A 23,741-nucleotide genomic window follows, 5' to 3' on the forward strand; every position below is an offset into this window, starting at 1 on the left:
AATCAACCGTATGGCAGACATGAGGACGGAGCCAAATCTGGCTTGTACACATGGTCTGTGGCTGTGTTGCTTTGTGTGTTCGGTGTGTGTATGTGTGTTTAGCTGAAGGCAACCCGCACTTAAATATATATCAGGGGCAGTGGTTGCCTAAAGGTGAAAGCTGTGTGGTTTTCACTGGAAGGTTGCCGAACAACCTGGATGAAAACCACTCTCCATTCCATTGCCTGCTACTATCTCCTTGCCCTTGAGCAAGGCAGTTATGCTGCTACTGCTGCACAAGAAAATAGCTGAGAATAAAGAAGCCATAATAAATAAGAAGCACAGCAACATAATAAGTAGCAGGACACATACTTCTGTTTGTATTTCTGTTTATAAGTTTGCTCCAATTGTTTGTATCTTTTGGAAGCAAAGAGGAGAAAATGAGATCATGGCAAAAACAAAACAATGACGTTAGCTGTTCATTTCTCTCAGAAAAACCATTAGAAAGCACAGAAATGGAAAGCAGGGAAGTTACAGGGAAACCAGGAAGTAGTTTAGTAAATCATGATGTTTCCGCCACCGTGTTCCACAGTTTGCTGGAATACAAAGTTTTCATTTTTCCAAACACTTGTTGTTTAATCCTAAAAGTTCTTTTTGGTCTCATCCATTCATAAAACAGTTTTTGGGAGATTTCTGGTTTGTCCTTGAAATCTTTAAAGAAACTGCTGATTGGTAGCAGCGCTTCCTTTTGAGGACAGCAAGTTTTCTTCCTGCAGTTCTGTCATAGACTCTGTTATTATTCAGTGTTCTTCTGGTGGACTCCTGAACACCACATCAGCCAAAGACCGTTGCATCGTTGCTGACTACTGCACTCTGTTCTTGTAGTCTTTGTTGGTCAACAACTGGTAGGGGGAAAGGATGGTATTTTCCTCCATTTGTGCAAAATCAATGTTCTTGTGGATTTCTTTAGAGGTGGTTTTGTAGGCTTTTTCACTCTGATACACAGTTCTTTTTCTGAGGCCCTTAGATTCCTTTGTTTGGTCCATGACACGCATCCACATACAAGTACTTCAAAGATCAAACTGTAATAGATCCTTGGTCTTCAAATGAAACAGGGTGCCTGCTCACACCTCACTGCCTTCACATTGTTTTAAAAAAAACTTGACTTAAAATTCAATGTTTTAGTCATTTTAAGCTTTACAAACTCTCAAGCACCACTAGATGCTGACATGTTACAGCTGCCTATGGCATATACACTGGCTAAATTGTGCAGTTTCTAGTACTGTATATGTGTGAAGTGTCAAAACATATGATGGGAAAGCTGTATCTCTTTGCATGCATTTTCATGTCAATACATCCCCCCTGCTAGAAAATATGCCTGTAATTCAATTTACATGTGGATGTACTGTATGTGTGGTACACAGTGTTGGCAGTCACCATGCATTGAGAGTGTGTGTGTGTGTGTGTGTGGATGTGCCTTGGCTCGTGGTGGTTTTGTCAGTGCATGAAAATCATTTATTCATGTTTCACTCACTATGCATGTGTGTGTGTTGCATATACAAATCATTGATGTCTTGCATGCATGCTCTGTTAGATACTTTGCTTACATGCGCAGCTGAGGGTTAGGTTATACTGAATGCTCCGTTTAGGCTCCATACTCATCTCTTCCAAACTTTTTCCTTTCCCACCTCTCTGCTCTTAATTTTTACCCCCAGATTGTCCATCTTTGTCTGATTGCTTCACCGAATCCCCCCAAATTAGCTTTATAAAATATTGTGTGCATGTGAGTGGGATGGCTTTAAAAAAATGCATATATTCTATAGGAGGGATGAGGAAACAGAGCGTGGTGAAAAGAAAAATACAGCCTCTGTGTGTGTTGTGTCAGTTGACTTGACATCTGATCTTGCTGAGTATGGTAAAGAAGAAAGTGCTGAAAGTACTCTGTGCGGGGGGGATCCCGCACTCGTGTGTGTGTGCGCGTGCGTAAAAGTATGTATGTTTTGTGGCCTGTATGTGTCCTCGTTTCTATGTGGGTGGTGAGAGGAGGGAGTAAGGGAATAGGGTGTGTGTGAGTGCATTTAGTTTAAGTGTCAGCATGCCAGTGTATATATGTGTGTGGCGAGCAGGAAGAAAAGGGAGGGAGGCAGAGATGGATGGCAGGGAGGATGATGAGGGAGGAAAAAAGGCAAAGAAGAGCAAAGGGTGAAGGATTTTTTTTAAGACAGTAATGGCAAAGAAAAAGATAAGATGGAGGGATGTTTAAAGAGGAGACACTTGCAAACTGATGCCTGCTTTCTTCTGTCTTTGTTATTCCAGTTTTTGTTCCAGATTATCTGCCATGCTGTAAATGTTACATGAACTGAGTTATGAATGAATGTTTCATCAAAACTCCCTCCTTTCCTTTTGTTTCTGTCTTTGTCACCTGACATATCTTTCCAGTCCTTCTGACAAATATGCCAGTTTGATCACCCATAACAATGCACACACACACAAACACACACATTACCGTGTTATCTGATGGGCAGCTTCTCTAGACTTCATCGACCAGCACAGAAGTCGTTTGAGTCTTTTCTTAAGTCACTGTGTACTTATGTACATGTACATTATGTATACATGCTATATTTGAGGGTTTCCTTCTTTTCCTTTGAGTGAATTAACAGGACAGATGCTGAAGAAAACATATCAATATTTAATTTTATTCCATTTTTGAAAATTCAGCATCAACAAGCAAGACAAAGAGAGAAGAGCCTGGTGATAATCATGCTAGCTGGATACACGTCTGGTGCCTAAGACCAAAGTTTGGAAACAGTATAATTAAAAAAAAACTTATTTTTTTTAATCAAAAGGCCAGTTAATGGAAGGTTAGGGCACATCAAGTCCTATTTTTGGCTCCTAGGTATGTGTCCGCATCCTAAGCAGAAACTTTCCCATTTCTCTTGTAAATATTGAACCTGTCTGGCCAAATTTAAGACAACATTCACTCAGACCACGTCAAACCAGAATGATTTCAACTGAACTAAATTATATGCAACTAATTAATCTAACAAGGGATTTTCATGACGTCAATCACGTTGCCAAGGATAACTTCTTAAGGACACCAAGAGCAGAGCTCAGCAGATTACGGCTCAAAACACAAGGCTTGCGTCAGAGGACTGGGGAAACAAACTCAGACTGGACAGATTCAGGTTGAAGCAAACAAGTGAAAAATCTAATTATTTCTATGGAAATTCTACTGGATTCTGCTGCATACGTTAAACTGAAATGAAATAGCAGCTTCATTACATTCTATGTTAAATAAAGGTGAAGGAAGAAGGGGTAAGTTTTTTTGTGTATTCTACATATTCTAGTTGTAAAAGTAAGTTATAAAATCATTCCATCTAAACATTAAAAAATGTCATAGTTGTATATTTAATTAAAATGATGCACTCTAAGGTTATGTGTACTGGTTTAAAGAAGGAAGCAGAGGGTTGGTTTCACTACATTAGATATAATAAAGTAACAAGGTGGTAATGATAGTGGAAACCACACATTGAAAGTTGTCTCCAATCAAATATGGCACTATTTTAGAGTGACACTGGAAACATTATTCATCACCTGAAAGAAAAAAGACCCATAAGTGTGAATTTCTTTTCTAGCTGTCCACCAAGTCTTATGCAATGCAGGAGCTTTCAAAAAGAAGCATGGTTTGCGGTTTTTTCCCATAGTCCGTTTTAGGAAGACCAACGTGCAAAAGAAGTCTGGACTCTTGTGATTAAGAGCAAAATTTATACAGTTTAAAACAAACTATCCATTCTGAAGTTGAGTTCATGCCAGGTTTAATAACAAATAGAAGAATTAAGACAAATAGGTGCAAGTCCTCATCCCATCATACTGTCATCTTTCCAAAGCTGCACATGCATTTAATCTAATGCATTTAGTTTCTCACAGGCCTCCAAATGTAGTGGTAATTACCAATTATTTGATAAAAAATGATGCTATTCAGCTTCACTGTGGTCACACCTTATTGGTGGGATAAAACCAGTTCTCCTCTATGATACTTCACAATGACTCAACACACAGCAAGCTGGAACCAGCTGACTGATGACAGTGCTGTGTTCCTCTATTAACGCCTCCTTTTACACACAAGATACTGATGCTAAACAAAGGTTTGAGTGAAAGGAGCTATGCTTTATCATTTTCTGGAAAATTATAAAAAATGCTGATGACATGTGCAGCACTTATGAGCGGGATCTGCACAGGCCTGTTGAGCTGATGATGGATGCAAAGATAAACCAACACAAACTGTGATCTGATTTTAGAATTAAAGATGTAGATGCAGATTCCCTAATAGGAAATAATGGATCATAAACTGGTCCATGGCTTGATTCTAGTGTTAGTATCTAGTAAAAAGGATTTTTTTTTATTCTAGACAGGTAAAGTTATACTTTGATGTTGACGTCTGAGTAAAATTTAAGATTAAGTATGGAGCATTAAAATGTTGCCGCATGGTGAGCAAGCAGAAGCTGCACAGCATTTGAAACTTGTTTTTTAGATCTAGCAGTGAAAGCGGAGTATACGCTTGCAAGATAAACACAAAACATATCTGAGAAGCATTGCTGATGTGGTTTGTTGCAACATGAGATCTAACATCTGAAAATCATTTGGATTTCATAAGAAGAAAAAAAGGTTGGATAAAAGTCTATTGAGTATTGATTAAGCACAGAGGTAGTGCGATAGATCTTTAATGCTCATCTGGTGAGACTTTGCCGTAAATCCCTGGATGCTAATAAAGCTAGCACAACACACAAGATTAAGAGAGATGTTGAAGAATTTTTCCAGTTATAACGTAGACACAAACCAGCAAAGCCAAGCTAATTATAACATCTATTGACTTATTTATTGCTAAAGATTTACAAACTTGCCATGTGGCTGGAAAAATCACTGAGACTGTTGACTCTGTTAATATGTGTTGTTTAATCATTATTTCTCACTTATATAAAGAATGGCTTGTTCCCATTTGGAATAAAAAGTTGATATTGATGTTATAAAAACAACGATAACTGCATTGAATTCACATCAAAGTGGAACTTTTTATTCTGTATGAGGTTGGTAGTGGATAGATTGAGATGAATAAGAACGATATACTCACTTTGTATGTGATCACTTTGAGTGTTTTCACTATTCCTTCTTCATTCGCTCGTCTTCGCTTCTTCTGCAAAAAAAATGAAATAAAATAAAAAAGAGAGAAGTGAGAGCTCTGATGTAACAGACGGATGTTAGTATGTTAATACATCTTCTGAACATCCTGTAGACCGTGTTACTGTGGCGCTGACACAGGACTTCAATTAAAGCTAAGACTCAGTGGACACATAAACACATGCAGACAGGCCTATTGATTTTTGTGGTAACACTGTCATGTCACCACATACAGCGCCTTCTCTACCTCACTGACCCCCCTACACACCTCCCCCACCTCCTCTCCTCTCATGCATGTGTATATGTAACACTTGTCACCTCCCCCCTCCCCAACTCCCTGCTCTCCTACCATCTCTCATTACTATCCTCTCTTTACTCTGTATTCCTGCTGCTTCTCTCCTCCTTCCTTTTTTCTCTGCATCCTTTCTGCTCCATGATTCCCATGTTGTCTTTTCCCTCCTCCACTTTAAAGTATCCCGCTTTCCTCTTCTCAGCAGTGAGGATGAGCCAATTGGAGACGTGGAGGTGGGAAAGGTGGACTTTGTTTTGACGTTTTACCACACATGTAACACATGCCAAAATGGCAACATACGAAGATAAAACAGGACAAATAAGAGAACGTCGCACTAATCCCCCTGAGAGCGAGGAAAAGGACGAAACAAAGATGTCCTGCTGTGTTTAGAAGCTTTGGCAACACTGCTCATCAGTAATGCCAATATGTGAGCAGATACGAGGGATAAAAGGGATAAAAGGGAAAAAAACAAGAACAACACAAAGAGGACGTGTGGAAAAGAGAAAAGGAAGAGCTAGAAAAACATCCACATACTCAAATTCATTCTTTAACTATATAACTATTACTTATGCTTACTGCTTTATGACTCCCTACAAATAATCTGATGTATTTCTTTTTTTACAGTAAAGCGTGTGGACTTTCTTGGCTGCAGCATGTTAGAAAGGTGGGATGCACACGCTTCTGCAGATTCAATGCAAGCCTTAACTTTAACCTTAACCTACCGGCTTAACCCTGAAAAATTTATCATTTACATCACAGGGACTTGTTTTTTTTTTATTTTTTATTATCCTAAAGAGCAGACAAATGTTACGCAACGTGATTGTTTAAACAGATCCGTGTCATACAAGCAGCACACACCCAAAAATGCACACACAGACTTGTCTGTCTGTGAAGATGCTTTTCATATTTAAAGTCAACACAGTTCGGAGCAGAAGACACACACACACAGACACACACACACATACAGAGAAATGGGTAGATATGTCTGCTGGTTGATAAACACCCCCCCAACCAGTTTAAATTTACCTTCCTTTATTTAAAAAGAAACTGAAAATAAATGGTTGTGCTTCTGATCAGTGCTGTTAAATGTAGTAAACCCTTAAAGACTGATAGATTTAGCATGAGTCACTGGTTACATGATTAAAATGAACTGTGTGAGTGTGAAAACAAGCAGCCATAAACAGTATTAATCCTGGTCTTCAAGGGGATAGATCAAAGAAAGTATTTACACATGACACAAGAGAAGAAGAAGGTCAGTAAAAGATCTGACTGGTTAGTTAAAAGTCATCTAACACATCTAGTTCTGTGGTTTATGCATAGCTGAAGTGAATGTGAAAATAGGAGGGAATAAATTAGAGTGTTTTGCAGAGTCTCATGTCTCCAGGATCCCTCACCCTCCCACTTTTTCTGTCTCCAGCCAGAGGAAAACTCCTCCATTCCCTGCATTCCTCTTACATTCCAGCTCTGGGTTTACCTTCTCCACCTCTCTCTCTGCATCAACATCACACATCCTCCTTCTCCTCTTCAGCTAATGCCTGTTTGGCTGTTTCCATCTCTTTCCTTCTTTCCTTTCTTCTCTTCCTCTTCTCTCTCAGGGTCTTTTTCTTTCACTCTCTCCATCCCTCTATATCATCATCCCCCTCTCTCTGTTTCCCAGCATGCTCCAGTAGGCCAGTAGAGGCAGGGGGCTCGCCTGAACCCTCCACCCCCAGCAGGGGCCCTCCAGCTCAGCCTGGCTGGCTGGCAGGCGCCATGGCACACCTCCAGCACACACACACACAAACACCTCAAACACACACACACACCCACAGCTTTTCTTTCCCTTGCTTTTTGCTGTCTTGTTTTTATCAGCCTCTTTTGCTTTCAGTCTGCCATTGCTTCTCTTTTTTACTCAGGACACATTTTATTTATATCCTGTCCAAACTACTATTATTGCTGAGTTTATGCTGTTTTTATGCAGCTATATAGCACAGTATTCAATAACACAAATAATAACACTTTCAAGACAACTATTTGTCAGGTGGAACAGCTCTGGAAACCCATTCCCGGAAACATTTCCATCCACTTTATGCAGTCATTGAGCAGATATGTGGAGGGGAGAATTTCTGAAAATGTCCCCATATTTAACAATCATATCTCCCTCTTCTGCAAACCTGCCACCTGCCTACACAATATATGTGTAGGGATGTTAAAAAAAAACAGATTTTAGAATATTTGGCAGCTTTTATTCATCAGTCACAGTTTTTCTGTGTTCAGTTTGCTTTCAAACAGATTATTGAATTCCTACTTCTCCATTTATATTTCCTGTCAGTGTTTGAACTTTATAGATTTGCTAGATGGGATTTTTCTTAATGAATGCCTTCAAATAGCTGATTTCTACTTAAGACCTCATGATGAACACAGACTTGATGACTGGGAATGTATTCAGACATGTTTCCGTGTGCTTTATGATGAACGCCTGTGTACTAATCCATCTGAGTAGCTCTCTGTGCCCAATTTTCCAACACAAAAGAACAGACCGGCAGTCCTCCAGAAAGAAGAGCCCACAGAACTGATACATGATCAAATGCTGATTGGCTGAAAGTCAACTCCAGCCAACAACAACCGATTTCATAACAAACAGGATAAAGTGCCAGAAATGTTGTCCTAGTGAGCACAAAAGCATCGCCTGTAACTTTCTCTGATGGTAATCCATACTTATAAGTACCCTGTTTTACAAAGTGTACTTTCTCCATAAAAGCCAATGAGCTCCTTTCATATCAGAGCAAAAACAACGGGATAAAAAATGTAAATAGAGGAAAGCTAAAACAGGTAGTTGCATGTTTGTTGACAAGCACAACACAAAGGTCTGTTCCAGCCTTTAGGGGTAAGCTAAATTATAGCAACCATTTACCAAAAAACCTGAGTTTTCTCTGTCAGCTCAGATTTAGTATGTATAGTGTTTATTTATACCACAGATAACTGTGAACATCCAGCGTAAAATTATCAAGCACAGCTGGCTGATGAAGGTGGTTGAGTGGATTTAGTTTTCATGACAAGTCGATACTCTAATGACCAGGTATCCCCAACCTTGATCCTCAAGGGTCACTTGTCCTGCAAGTTTTACATGTTTCCACACTGAAACACACCTTATTCAAATTAAATGGATCTCTGACAGCTTGTTGTCAAGTTCTGCACAAGCCTGGTAATGACCCATTAATGTGAATCAGGTGTGCTGCAGCACGGAAATCCTTGTCCTCAAAGGCCGGAGTCCTGCAAGTTTTAAAAGTTTCCCTGCTGCAACACACCTGATAGAAATAAGACTTGTACTGAGGTTGATGTTAAACTTTGTACAAGTCTGCTAACTACCCATTGGTTCGAAGAGATGTACTGCAGCAGGAAAACTTCTAAGGACTCTGGCCATGAGGACAAGCGTTAGGAATCCCTAATATACACTATAGTTGTGTAGAAACAGTACACTCAGTCAAGTGAGATGTGACTAAAAACAGCTGCGCCCAACGTGGGGCTCGAACCCACGACCCTGAGATTAAGAGTCTCATACTCTACCGACTGAGCTAGCCGGGCTTTAACTACCCACACACACACACACAAAAATTCATAAAATTAAATTATATACAGATGGATAGATTAGATAAATGAGATAGACAGACAGACAGACAGACAGACAGACAGACAGACAGACAGACAGAGAGACAGACAGAGAGATAGATACTGTAGATATATAATCAGTTGTAACCAGATAACAAATACTAATCTGGAGAAAGAAAAAAAACAAATGCTGATTTTCCATCTAAACCTCAAACTGTCTTTTTTTTAAATCTATGGATCCAGAATTCACACCATCAAACACAATAAAGAAAGAACAAAAATCCACTTTGATTTTAGTGAGTCAGCAACTTGAATAAAAAAGAAAAAAAATCAAACAATGATAGGAGAAGGAGAGAGAGAGAGAGAGAAAGAGAGAGAGAGAGAGAGAGGCCCTCAGTAATTTGGTATTTCCTTTTTAGACAGGGGAGGAAGGGCCAGTGCCCTCAATTTCAGAATGTAGGGCGCACACACACACACACACACACAAACATAACTTCTCTTTTAATGACCCTTACATCCGGCCAACAGGACTGCTACCTCAGATAGATGTATGGATAGATAGATAGATAGATATATGTATAGATGTATAGATAGATAGATAGATAGATAGATAGATAGATAGATAGATAGATAGATAGATAGGAGTGCACTAAAGGTCAGAGGTAAGAGTTCATGCCCCCCCTCCCACACACACACACACACACACACACATACAGCTAAGGTCTAAATGGGGGTTTGGACTCCATACCTAACAGTCAGAAAGACACGGAGTTAATAGGCAGCTGGTTCACTGTGGAGCTGACTGGTGTGATCACTGCAATAACCGGGGAGAAAAACAACAACAACAAAAAAAAAGAAAAGCACGAGGAAATTTTAAATCTGATGAATAAAATCTGAAAATTCATGAGAGGAGGGAGTCGGTTTTTTGGTAGTTTCATGAAAGTGTTTTGACACAAAGGAAAAAAAAAGGGACAAAGGGGAAAAGATAGAAAGAGCTAAGTGAGTGATAACAACTCTTTTATAGTCGAAGCAACAGCTGAAGATGTCACTGTGTCTCCAGGCTGTCTCATGCAAACACACACACTCAGGGCCTTGTCCTTGAAGATGGCAGCTGTTGACGTCACTCTGAACCTTATTCAGAACCGCAACTTCCTCATTTAATGGAGACACACAAACACACACATGGGATCACCTAAACTTAAAGCACTTTTGGTGTCTCTTTTGGTATTTTTATTTATTTTTCATTGTTTAGATTTATCAGTGATGTACAATCTGCTAGATTCAGCAGGATGATAATTTCCAACCACACACCCAGTGTTAATTCATATTTTATTGGTTAAAAAAACATTTCCATGTAATATGAATTGGACACAGCTTTGCAGAAACTGTACAAATTAAGAGCTAAAGGTTCAAGTCTGTACCGGATGAAATTATGTCTTAAACTAAAACTAGTTCAAGCCTGGAAGTTTGTGGTGTTTTGATAAAAATGCCAATTTTTTTTTCTTTCTCTCAAAAGGTTTTGCAGCAGAGCTGACAGATGGAATAAAGAATAAAATTCAGGTACTGGCTCTTTGAATCACTTTCATCAAACAAGTGAAAATAAATGTAAAGGAAAATATTTGTCAGGAGGAAGGTTTGAACCATCATCCCCATGAGAAACTCATGAAAGACTTAGCTCTACGACCACTCAGCCATCCAAACAACAGAGGACTAAACCAGATTTTTAAATCAATGGACCATTAATTAAATTAGCTGATTGTTAGAATTTACTCTTGTAAGAAAAGTCTGTGTTTTTTTTTATCATCTTTGCATCTGATAGAGGGATGGATGGTCTGACAGATGGACTTGTGAACAGACAGATAGCTGAAGGATAGATAGATGGATGGTTGGAGGAGGCTGGGGCTTCAGCGTCTTTGATCCTCCCAGCAGAAATAATCAACAAAGCCTTGGAGCTGTAACTGTGTGTGTGTGTCTGTTTGGCCTGTGTATGTCTTGTGTGTGCATGTGTGTGCACGCTGTGGGGTTTATGGCTGGATGCCAAGACCAGCTTCCACCAAGAGATAGATCAAAGACTGTGCTCGCTTTCTTTCTTTCCTTCTATCTCTATCTACCTCTGTCACTCAAATTTCTCACACTCTTACTTGTCCCTGCTCTCTGTCCTGAAACACTCATGTTGCTCCTCCTCATTTCTTCCACATTGTCATACTTTTGTTTGGTACCAAAAAGTAAAAAAAAGGGTGAAAACTGCTTCCTGTTGGGTGAAATTATGTTTACCATCACACACACACGACGACCCCCCAAACAAAAAGGTTTTGTGTAATGTCACGTGTCTGCATCATTACAGCGTGCTGTAGGGAAATAAATCTGCATGGAAATAAAAAAGCAAGTCTGTGTAACTACTGTCATTGAATATAAATATTTTAGTTTTTTCTTTTTGACTAAGCTATTACAGTAGAGCTGTGCCACTTCCCATGATGCACTGAGCACCTTCCCTCTCCTCTTGTTATTATTCCATGTTACTAACTTTGTGGCCCCTTAGCAGCCATGTTACTATATATTCCAATAAGCTGAAAAAAAAAAGACATTTAAATGAAGAATGTTTTGATTAACTAGTTAGATTAAATTGTCAGAGAGTAATAGTATAAGCTATGTTGCTAGGGGCTGTAATTTGACAGCAGTAGTTGTTATCTTACCAGGAACTGAACTTTTATCTGGAGGAGAACAGAACCAACTAAAAAAAAGCCTTTTACATCTTCAGACAATGCTGGTCTTCCTTGCAGTCTGCAGCCCAGAAAAGACCAAACACAGGCTAAAAGGGGCATTTCATGTTTTTCCTTCAAGCTTAGAAAGGGAAGGTGAGGTTGGTTCTTTATTTCTGCAGCTTGATTTTACCAAAGTATACAGACTAGACCTTAAACTCCTGTTCTTTTTATTGCATTAATAGTTTTCTCAAATCTACTATTCATCCTTGGCAAGTTAGATGGCGATCTATAGCTGGATGGCAGAATTAGCTATTTCATTGCTAATCCTACTGGTGATGTTGTATTATTAAAAGAACCAGTACCTAAGATGGCATACAAACGATCATTTTGCACATCCCTGTAGCTGTTTGTGTTCCAGCCTGGAGCATCACGTGACAGCTTTACAACACTGCAACACACACCAGCAACTGGATAACACATTGGCTGTTTTGGACTCAGCAAAGAAACCCAATTTGACATTATCAGAGGATGTAAGGAAAGTAAAAGGTGCTTTAAAGTCATCTTTAACACACACTCTGTCCATGAAGAAATCTGAATCTCCAAAAAATCCTTAACATAAAAGAGCAGAAAGGAGGAAGTGTATTGATAAATGTGACCAGACATTGATTTAGGAGTCAAATTGGCCGAATCAAACAAATGCTTAAAGGCAAAAAAAGTAGCATTGACACCTAGTGTTTCAAATCAGAACTGCAGTCGTAAGAGAAAAACACAGAGAGCGTTCTTCCTCCCTCCCCCTTGGAGAGTTTCACGTAGGTTGCCGGTTTGTGAGAGGACGGTTCTTTAATACAGTCTTTGAAGGACAGAGAACATAGCACCAGCAAACATCATGATGAGGAGCGAAGATGGTTCACACACACAGTAAGTTGCTATGCTTGGCAATGCTAGCGCTAATTTCACGTGCTAATTTATGTTAGCATAAAATAGAGTGTAAACAAATGCTACATTAATCAACAAATGCCACGCAGCAGCAGTTCTCTTTCATAGCATTCGTTTCGTGTCTCACTATGGGGGAACGCCTCCTGCGTGACCTCGTCAGAAGCTCAAATGTCATTACGCCAGCCCTGAGTGGCTGGCACTGGTGACGTACGTCTATGTCTGGAGATGCTCCAAGCCCCTATATATAGGGCTGACATAGCGTCAGTCGTCATTCAAAAACCTCTTCTCGCTTCTCACAGAAGCCATACGACAACTGTATCCTGGGTGCAAAGCTTAACTGTCCACCGACTGGGTGCACAACTTGGTCACCGGGCGCTTGTTCCCATCAACACAGTTGCTAAGCTCAAGAGGAGTAGCAATACTTTTCAGCAGCTTATACAGGTGCGGAATAGCAATACTTCCACCGAAGAAATAGCAATATTTCTCTCAACGAAGTGGCAACGCTTTGCTAACAGGTAGCAATACCTCGAAGAGTAGCTCCACTGTGGTCTACTTTTCACGGCTAGTCGGGTTACGTTTTGGCTGCACAAGCTTCAAAGCGGGCTAATATCAGACTAGCTCTGACAGCCCCATAGCTATCCATGGCTACGGCTGTCAGCACCGGTGCAAACCCCAAGCTTTGCCCATGCGGCAATAAAATATCCACCTGGGACACTCATCCCGTGTGTGCGACATGTCTAGGCCAAGCTCACGCCAAGGCTGCAATGTCCTCCACGGACGAGTGCATCCACTGCGCTGCCTTCCCACGTAAACTGCTTCGCCGCAGGCTAGCTCGCCAGGCTAACTTGTCGGGTGGAGACCCAGTGATGTGTGAAATGGCTGCCCCTGAAGTGGATATGTGTGAGGGCTTGGTCGCTACACCTGGTCCGAGCTGGGCGGATGCAGACCCCCAGCCAGACCCTGCCATGTTTCCCCTGCTCGGGACGGATGATGTGTGTGGGGGCACTGCCGCTTCTCGCGCTGTCCTGGAAGGGGAGGGCTCCGATGACGGAGCGGAGTCGACAGACTCAGCGTTCCTGTTATCGGACGACGACGAGGAGGAGGAGTCCTTCCCCCATGTTAACACCTGTGGGGCTGCAAAGCTGGTTGCGGGAATGGACGACAAGCCCACTACATCGTCTCCCCTGGATTTTGATATGCAGGACATGTGCAAGCGTGCAGCCACCCGACTGAACATCCCGTGGCCTGCAGTTCAGACGGAGGTTGCAAAATCTCGGTTTGACGGCAAGAAATTGCTCAAAGCCAAAAAGGCAGGGAAACAGACGTTGCCCATTTTCCCGGAACTGCTCGACGAGATCGCAGCAACGTGGAAATCCAAGCCATACAGCGAGAAACATCCCATCGCGGGAGGCTCCCTGTTGGATTGTGAGGGGATGGACGCACACGGCATACGGCAGATGCCGCCCATCGAGCCGCTCGTGGCGAGCCATCTTCACCCGAAGGCTTCGCTGTCGTCCGCAGCCGCATCCCTCCCCTTTAAAGCAGACCGCTTCCAGTCCAGCCTAACTGATAAATGCTACAAGGCGGCTGCATTGTCTACCAGAGCCCTCAACGCCTCATCTATCCTCATGGCCTACCAGGCCGAATTAGAAGAGGACATGACGGCTAAACCAGACACTACCCTCTGGGAGGAAATCTGCGTCATAACTGACCACGTCCTCCGCCTCCATAAAGTGGCGATACAAGCCACGGGGAGAGCCATGGGCCTCATGGTTCTTCAGGAGAGGGCGCGCTGGCTCGGGCTCACCAACCTCCCCACGAAGGAAAAGGAGGACCTCCTTGACACTCCGATCGTCCCTCACGGTCTTTTTGGCACGGCAGTCACCTCCATGCAGAGGAGATGTGAGGAGAAAAAGAGGGATGACGAGGCGCTGAAACTCTGCCTCCCGAGGAGGGCTCCACCTGCCGCTCCACCGGCACCACGTCAGTCATATGCGCAAGCTGCGGCTCATCCGATCCCGAGCTTTAGGATCCCCAAGGTGCCAAAAGCCCAGCCAGCGCCTCAGGCCCCTGGAGGTCCTAAGACTCCGTGGTCCAGGAAGCAAGCTCCTCAAGCTAGAGCTCAGACGGCCCCGCCGCCCCCCGCCGCCACGGCGTCCGGGAGGAAGAAGAAGCGGACAGCCTGACAGCCTCTTCTATGAGGGAGAGCGGGTACGGGGCGCCCCTTTTACCGCCCGCTCTGCCCTTGCCCCGCTCCGTTCTGGAGCGTGTTCAACGGGACTTGTTCCAATCAGAGTGCAGACCCTGAGCCGACGTTCATGTTCCCAGACCGGCCGGAGGGAAGCAGCAGTGTTACCAGGGTGGTCACGAAAGCACTTTATCCTTGCATTCTGTAATAAAGTTGTCCTGACATACGCATCCAGGCCAAAAGCCGAGGGCGTTGTTACACTGTGCAAAAATAAAAAGAATAAAAAGGGCAATGAAAGGTGGCAAACCGCCTGCAATAACGCAGCCCGTGGAGCCTCAGGCCTCCACGGCTGTGACAGGCCTGGAGCCATGGTGTCGCCCCCGGGCGGACACACAGCGCCGGGCCAGCAGGTGCGGCCCGCCTCCTCCACAAGAGGGCGCCAGCACTCCAGTTTTGACAGATTGGCCTGTCAGCCCTCTCACTGCTCGCGGGGAGAGCTGGGCTGCATGCACTTAGTCAAAATGGGTGCTGCGGATAATCGAGCGAGGCTACAGACTCCAGTTCTCTTCTGCGCCTCCAAAATTCACAAAAATTGTCCACTCTCACGCTCAGGGGGAGTCTGCCATTATTTTACTGGAGGAAATCTCCACTTTGAAACAAAAAGGGGCCATCAGAGTTGTCCCAGTGGAGGAAACCCTTTGCGGGTTTTACTCGAGGTATTTCCTCGTCCCCAAAAAGGGAGGGCGAGGAATGAGAGCTATCCTGGACCTCCGTGCACTGAACCGCCACCTGAGGAAATACAAGTTCAGGATGCTGACCCACGCTGCTCTGCTACGGTTTGTGCGGGCGGGCGACTGGTTCACTTCAGTCGACCTGAGGGATGCGTATTTTCACATCCCCATTTATCCCCCCCACAGGAAGTATCTGAGATTTGCCTTCCAGGGGATGGTTTACGAATTTGTGGTCCTACCGTTTGGCCTGTCACTGAGCCCGAGGGTGTTTGTAAAGTGCACCGAGGCTGCTGTAACCCCCCTGAGGGAGGGAGGCATTCGAGTGGCCACATACATAGACGACTGGCTGGTAGCAGCCCCCACCTGCCAGGAGGTGGCCCAACACACAGATGTTCTGGTGCGCCATCTGGGGAATTTGGGTTTTCAGATAAACTTAGAAAAGAGCGTTCTGACCCCACAACAGCGCGTCACCTTCATCGGGCTCACTTTGGACTCCCTCCTGTTCAAAGCTTTTTTGTCACTGGAGAGGGTGGAGACAATATTGTCCAGCCTTGGCCTGTTCCGCAGAGGAAGCGTGGTTACTCTCAAACAGTGTCAGAGGCTGTTGGGCCTGATGGCCTCGGCGGTCCCTGTCATACCGCTGGGACGCCTGTACATGAGAGGAGCACAACGCTGGGTTGCCTCCCTAGGCTTGGATCCACACCGCGACGGCCGTCGTCTGGTGAGGGTGCCCGTGCACTGTTCTCTAGTACTTCGCCAGTGGAAGAGGCCAGGTTTCCTGACTCAAGGGGTTCCGCTGGGAACTGTGTCCTCCAGGAAAGTGGTTTCAACAGATGCCTCTTTAGCAGGCTGGGGGGCCACTCATGAGGGGAGAACAGTGAATGGGAGATGGGACCCTCACATGAGTTCCACCCACATCAATTGCCTGGAGCTGCTGGCAGTGCATCTGGCTCTAAAACATTTTCTCCCCTGGCTGAGAGGTCATCACGTTTTGGTGAGGACGGACAACTCCACTGTAGTTGCCTACATCAACAGACAGGGGGGACTAAGGTCACCTCGGTTGCACACACTGGCACACAGACTGATAATGTGGAGCAGTGGGCATCTGCTGTCCCTGAAGGCAACTCACATACCTGGGGTTCTAAATTACGGTGCGGACCTGCTGTCCAGGCAAGACCCTCTGTATGCAGACTGGAAGCTGCACCCCGAGGTGGTGAAGGAAATTTGGTTAAGGTTCGGTCAGGCAACCGTGGACCTGTTTGCATCAGTAGAGAACGCCCAGTGTCCCCTGTTCTTCTCCCTGCACGATCAGCGAGCCCCGCTGGGGGTGGATGCACTGGCTCACGAGTGGCCAAAGACCCTCCTCTATGCCTTCCCACCGGTGACCCTCATTCCCCCGACCCTGGTCAGGGTGAGGGAAAGGGGCCTGTCCATGATCCTGATAGCCCCACGGTGGCCAGGGAAGCATTGGCTAGCGGAGATCATTCAGCTCCTGTTCCAGCCAGCATGGCAGTTACCTCTGCGCAGGGATCTGCTGTCCCAAGCACAAGGGGAAATTTTTCACCCATATCCAGAGAGGCTGGCGCTATGGGCATGGCCCGTGAGCTGTTCAACCTGAATACATCGGGGCTGCCCCTTTCTGTCATTGACACTATTCGGTGCGCTAGGGCACCTTCAACTAGGACATTGTATCATCACAAATGGGCTGTGTTTGAAAACTGGTGCACAGAAGTTCAGGCCATGCCTTTTCAGTGCTCAGTGGAAGTGATTCTTTCATTTCTTCAGGACCTCATTGACAAAGGCAAAGCCTTCTCAACCATAAAGGTATACTTGGCTGCAATTTCGGCCTGTCATGTTGGCTTTGATGGAAAAACTGTTGGCCAGCATCCTCTGGTGTGCTGTTTTATGAAGGGCGCGCGCCGCAAACTGCCCGTGCCCAGGCCACTGGCCCCGTCGTGGGACCTTCCCACTGTTCTGAATGCTCTAACCGGTTCTCCTTTTGAGCCGCTAGAACAGGCGGATATGAAACTATTGTCTTTGAAGACGGCCTTACTGCTTGCTTTAGCTTCAGCTAAGCGTGTTGGTGAGATACATACACTGTCTGTAAATTCAGCGTGCATCCGGTTTTCTCCAGATAATACTAAGGTTAGCTTGCAGCCTAATCCAGCCTTCATCCCTAAGGTTACAGACTCATGCCTGCTTATAGAGCTAGCAGCCTTCTGTCCCCCTCCATTTGCCTCTGAAGAGCAGAAGCTTTTACATTCTTTGTGCCCTGTCCTGGCACTTAGGATTTATTTGGACAGAACCAAGCATTTTAGGAAAAGTGATCAGCTGTTTGTGTCCTGGGCCAAACCATATGTTGGGAAACCTGTGTCTAAGCAGCGCCTTTCCCACTGGATAGTGGGGGCCATTGCCCTGGCATACACCAGCAAGGGTCTACAGCCACCTGGGGGGCTCCGTGCACACTCCACAAGGGGACTGGCAACCTCTTGGGCCTTGTTTAAGGGAGTTTCAATCCAAGAGGTGTGTGCAGCGGCATGTTGGGCTTCCCCGCATACATTCGCTAGGTTCTACAAGTTGGATGTTACAGCCCCAACCCTGGCACATTCGGTCCTAGGACTGGGCTCTCAGGATGTGGGCCCAATCTGAAGTTCCAAAAATAAAAAAAAAAAAAACAAACAAACAGTTGTCTTCTTTACAAGCATGTCTGGCAATCCGGGAGTAAGTATTTCTCCCCATAGTAAGACACGAAACGAATGCTATGAAAGAGAACTTTAGGTTACTGTCGTAACCCCGGTTCTCTGAGTAGCATGAGTGAGTGTCTCACCAGATCACCCTCCTTGCAGTAGAAGCGAGGAAGAGGTGAGCTTGTTTTGAATGACGACTGATGCTATGTCAGCCCTATATATAGGGGCTTGGAGCATCTCCAGACATAGACGTACGTCACCAGTGCCAGCCACTCAGGGCTGGCGTAATGACATTTGAGCTTCTGACGAGGTCACGCAGGAGGCGTTCCCCCATAGTGAGACACTCACTCATGCTACTCAGAGAACCGGGGTTACGACAGTAACCTAAAGTTTTCCCTTAGTCTCACTTAATAAATTAATTTGATAGTAATTTAATATGTTTATAAGGACAAACACAGTATTTACTTGGCCCAAACATCATTACATTTGTTATTGTAAACTAACAGGCCACCAATTTACTCCACTAATACATCCATACAGTCACACAAATTAATTTAATGAGTGCCGAGAAATAAATTAGACTAAAATCTTTGTAAATCAAGATAAACTTTTCGGTTAATTTAAGCAAATTCTGGTGTCTACCTGTCGAGGAGAAACTTTGCCAGCTCAGACTTCTCCACCTTTCAAAAGATTCTCCAATATTGATCCACGTTTTATTCCGTTTTTGGTTGTTTGCTTTTTTAGCAGGATGCCGAGGCTTTTTAGGTTTTCCTGAAACTATTTCTGGTCCGCTTCTTTTACTAGCTTCCATACCTGCATGCTGCTGCTCTTTTGCTACATAAAATACCAAACGCTGCCTTGTTGTTAGGCAACCGTGGGGAGTCGCATATGATTGGTTAAGGAACCAGGAAGTTGGAAAGAGTAACAAATTGCACTGAAGTTATTCCAGCACGGAACTTATTTTGAAGGAGAAAAACTTGACAAAGACATTGTTGATGTAGGAGACAGATTGTTTATAGGGAAGCTTCCTTTTATCTCTCGCAGCAAATGAGAGCAGTTTAAATTATTTTTAAGGAAAAAATCCTTTATTCAGCCTTTAACACCTTTAATGTTTCCATGTTCAGAGTCTATCTTGTCAACTATGAAGCTCTGTATGTTTCACTTTGGGAACCTTCTTTAGAGGTTAATAAATGAAGAAAAGATCCTGACATCAGAGGCAGCTGGTTAAAAATTTGAATATTCTCAACTCCACACTTAATTAAAAAACACATTTCTCAATATTTTCAGGTTTTCAGCAGTTACTTTCGCAGTGTAAACAGCCTATCTTTACAATGATCTGAAGTTTCCCCTCGATATTACTCACTTTACAGTTATTGATCAGAGAACTGAAGCTCATTTGCATTCTGTGGATGCAACAAAATCTGCTAAATGTCAACAAATGTAATTGTGATTCTGAAGTTTGTGTTATTTTCCTATTTGATCAGTAGTTTCACGTCCAACCAGTTCACAGTAGTTTCCTCTCAAACAGGAGCTACACTTTAAATGCTCTGTTTTCCCTTTTTCCCTGCTTTATAATTTTTTACGTTAGTAGCAGCTCCCAGGCTGGTCAATATTCAAATAACGAGCTTTGTTCTCTTCTTGTAATCCCAATCAGTCCCCTTCTGATCCCACTCCTTGTATTTTTCTCTCCTTCCTCTCAATGCTGTCCTCCTCACTCTTCTCCACTCTTGGACCATTTTGCCTTTTTAGCTGTGTCGCTCAGCTTATCTCTCTCCTCTTTGCTTCCTGTTTCCTCTTGTCATCCCCATCTCTCCCTCTTTCTCTTCAGTTTTTCCTTTCCAACCTCCTTCCTTCCTTCTCTTTCTCTGTCATGTTTTTCTCCCTCACACACACACACACACACTCTGTAGCAGTAGTCATTCTACTTATAGCCTCGCCATAAATCAAGCTGTCATTCTCCGTCATGCTTGCCGGATCTCACTGGGACTCACGGTTTGTGCACACACACACACTTATACACACACATGCATGCTCTCACACCCACACACACAGAGTAAATGATAGCAATTTGAGCCCACACATACACAAGCTCACACACAAGTATAGGCCGAATCACACAAGCCCAGATGCATGAAACACTTTAATGGGTACACACAGCAGAAGTGTATGAACTGTATTGACAGAAACAAGAATGATACACAGATGAACACCCAAACTCTTTCCCTTTCCACTGTCTCATAGTATTTTGGATTGATAGAATGGAAGATGACTCACTGAGTGAAACAGCAGCTGAAACAACGTCCCCACATCCTCGGGGTCCCAAATTTATCCATCCACCTCAAACTCACCTCCTCCACCTGCTCCATCATTATTTTACTTCTCCATACTGCTCATCTGTCAGCCAGGCTTAGCCCTAACATAAATGCATACATTTTTTTTTGTCAGGGGTAATAGATGCATTTTAGTGTTTAAATAAGTTAAATAAGTAGTTGGTAATCTACCAATTCCTCAACATTTCCCATATGTAGGGCCCGTTTTTAGTTTCTTTTATTAATTTTTAAATCATTTTCTTCTTGATCACTCTTTCCATTCCTCTCTTTCTCTACCATGACCAACATCTCTTCTTGTCTTCCTTTTCTCCAAGCCCCCCTGCATGACCAATGCAAGGACCTCAGAAAGGCCCCCAGGATTTAATGGGGCTTTGTGTTTGATTACAAGTGTGAGAGAGAGAGGACGACAGAGCATCTGGCATGCAAGGTCATGTAATCCTGTGGCCTCCAGATACTGTTATTGACACACATAACACTGCACGACCTTGCATTCACAATATGTCCATAAAACGCACACACGTTGCCTTCGATGTCTTCAGTGTTATAAAGGATACAAACAAGTAAACTGGTGGTAGACAATTAAAAATATGATCTTGATTTTTGTATTTGTTTTAAAGTGAGGATGCATTCACCGTAATGAATGTAGGTTTTGAGGAGGATATGTTAGACTACATTTATGGCGTCCAGGATACTGCGGTTTCATTTCAGTGTTGGCATGCAAAGAAATCTTGACATGATAACACAAATGCCCACACATGCTTCACAATCAGCTGATGGGGATTTTTATAATGCTGCTAGACTCGACATGTCATTAAGGCAATTTGCAACAATTCTTGAGTCCAGAGGAGATTTTCTGAGACTGAAAGGCCACAGGAGATGGACCTAATTGAGAAAAAAAAAGAGTTGCGTTCCCTTAATTATGTATGACTTTAAGCTTCAGCAGAATGGGAGGGTGAGTTATTTATTTAATCAACAAACACACCCACACACATATGGAGTTCCTCAGGCTTTTGTACTTGGACCAATACTTTTCACATTATACATGCTTCCCTCAGGTAAAATCATTAGACAGCATGATGTAAACGTTTATTATTACTTGGATGATACTTAGATTTACTTATCTATTAAGCCTGATGAAACTAATCAGTTTGTTAGTTCAGTTATCAGTTATGTTAGTAACATCATAACACATTTGCAAAAAGGAAAGAGGATTAAAACTTCTAAGCATTTTAAGTTTAAAAATTAACTCTTGTTTATGTTTATTTTTAATCATAGAAATGCTTTAATTCCAGCTTCATATTTTCAATGTGTTGCAAAACAGAAAATGTTCAGAGACTCAGACACAAAGAGCCGATATAGATTTCCAAGGTCACATTTCAGATATTTCAGTATCTATCTTTTACAAATCCTCCACTCTTCCTCTCTGTGCTCCACTGCCCTCCTCTTCCTCCTTTTCTGCATTCTTCTCTCCTCCCATCTGCATCTCTTGCCACCATCTCACGCGTGCGCACACACACACACACACACACACACACACACACACACACACACACACACACACACACACACACACACACACACACACACACACAGGCTCTCCAGAGACATGTCCATTGCTATGACCTCTCTCTCAGGGGAGAGCTGGCTGTCTGCCCGGCTCTCTCTTTTTCTCTCTGTTCACACATTCTCTTTAGGCTCTGTATCTTTCTTCCTTTTATTCTATCTGTATCTCTCCATCTATTGATCCATCCATTTTTCTAATCCCCCTCCCCTCTCTTATCCTCTCCTGTGTTGCATATCTCCCCTGCTCTTGCATCTTCTTATCTCTTCATCCTCTTTCAGCACAATTTCTCACTTCTCCTCCTCCTCTATCTTCTCCTCAGCCATCCCTCATTTTAACCTTTTATTCCCTCTCTTTTCCTCCTGTGTTTCACCTTCTAGTTCCCTCTTTTTAATGTTTCTTTTTAGGCTTCCACATTGCTGGTGGGGCTATGCTGGGGGCTCCTTGCCCAGCTCATGCTGCCTCTCTCTGGGCACAGTGCCCACAGAGGGTTGGGCAGGGCTGAAGATGAGTGTGCGTGTGTGTGTGTGTGTGTATGTGTCTGTATCCAACGATGGGGAAAGTAAGTAGGTGGGGGTGAAGAAAGTGATGAAGGAGGGAAAGACAGTGAAAGAAAAGGAGGAAGGGAGTTGTTGACAAAGATGGAGGAAAAAAAAGAGGCAACGATGGAGAAAGCAGCACAGATTTTTGATGAGTCACTCTTTGCTGGCTGGACACTTACTGTGGCTGCAACGGCGCTTGTATGGAAAGACTTTACCCCTTTTAATTACAAATAACACTACCATTAAATAAAAGCTAATTTCATCTGATAATCTGGTGGAATATTAACCACTTGCTGGATTTTATTATTCATGGTGATTTTAATTGAATATGTTAGAATTATTTAGAATTGATTAAATCCTTAAAAACTGACATCTATTTTTTAAAGTGGCAATAAATAAGAAGGTAAAAATGGAGCAGGAGAAGAGAAAGAAAAATGTAAGTTTATTTAATCATTTAATGCTGGATTTCAGTGCCACAGCAGCCTCCCTCCAAAAGTAAACAGAAATGTGTGCTCATGCTATTTTTGACAGAATCCAGTCAGAGGGGCCAAACAGTCAGACAATACAAAGATTCAGATGATTTTTTTTGGTTGAAATACACAACATAGACTCATCATTGTATTGCACATTACCACAGGTATGAGCTCAAAACTCAGTGAACTTGACAAATCAAGAAAGATTTGCATTGCTGCTTGTATTTCACAAAAAATCTGGTGCAGTTTGGGGATTATTTCATAACAGGGGCATGCTGAAGAAAGCACATGCAACAGGGATCTCAAACTCGTGGCTTAAATGAAATTAATCCAACAGCTTCTTGTCAATTTCTGCACAATGACCCTTTAATTTGAGTCAGGTGTGTTGGAGCAGAGAAACATCTAACACAGGAGTCTCCAACTCTGGGCCTCATGAGCTACTGTCCTGCAGGTTTTAGATGTTTCCTACTACAGCACGCCTCTGCACAAGCCTGATAAAGACCCAGTGATTTGAGTCAGGTGTACTGCATCAGGGCAGAATCCAAAACCTGCAGGAC

General features: G+C 43.3%; 1 protein-coding gene and 1 non-coding gene across 5 annotated transcripts in view; both read right to left on the reverse strand.

Moving 5' to 3' along the window:
• The window catches only part of wnt5b (wingless-type MMTV integration site family, member 5b), a 99,356-nt gene that overhangs the window by 61,658 nt on the left and 13,957 nt on the right, over positions 1-23,741 (reverse strand). For all 4 annotated transcript variants that reach the window (XM_041977395.1, XM_041977396.1, XM_041977398.1 and 1 more), the window contains exon 2: positions 5,108-5,170. The gene's annotated coding sequence lies outside the window, so the exon portion shown is untranslated. The remainder of the gene's footprint in view (positions 1-5,107; positions 5,171-23,741) is intronic.
• On the reverse strand, positions 8,938-9,010 carry trnak-cuu. Its single transcript has one exon. It is a non-coding gene; the product is annotated as a tRNA-Lys (tRNA).

This window comes from Melanotaenia boesemani, chromosome 23 (assembly GCF_017639745.1).
Source record: "Melanotaenia boesemani isolate fMelBoe1 chromosome 23, fMelBoe1.pri, whole genome shotgun sequence".
Lineage (NCBI taxonomy): Eukaryota > Metazoa > Chordata > Actinopteri > Atheriniformes > Melanotaeniidae > Melanotaenia > Melanotaenia boesemani.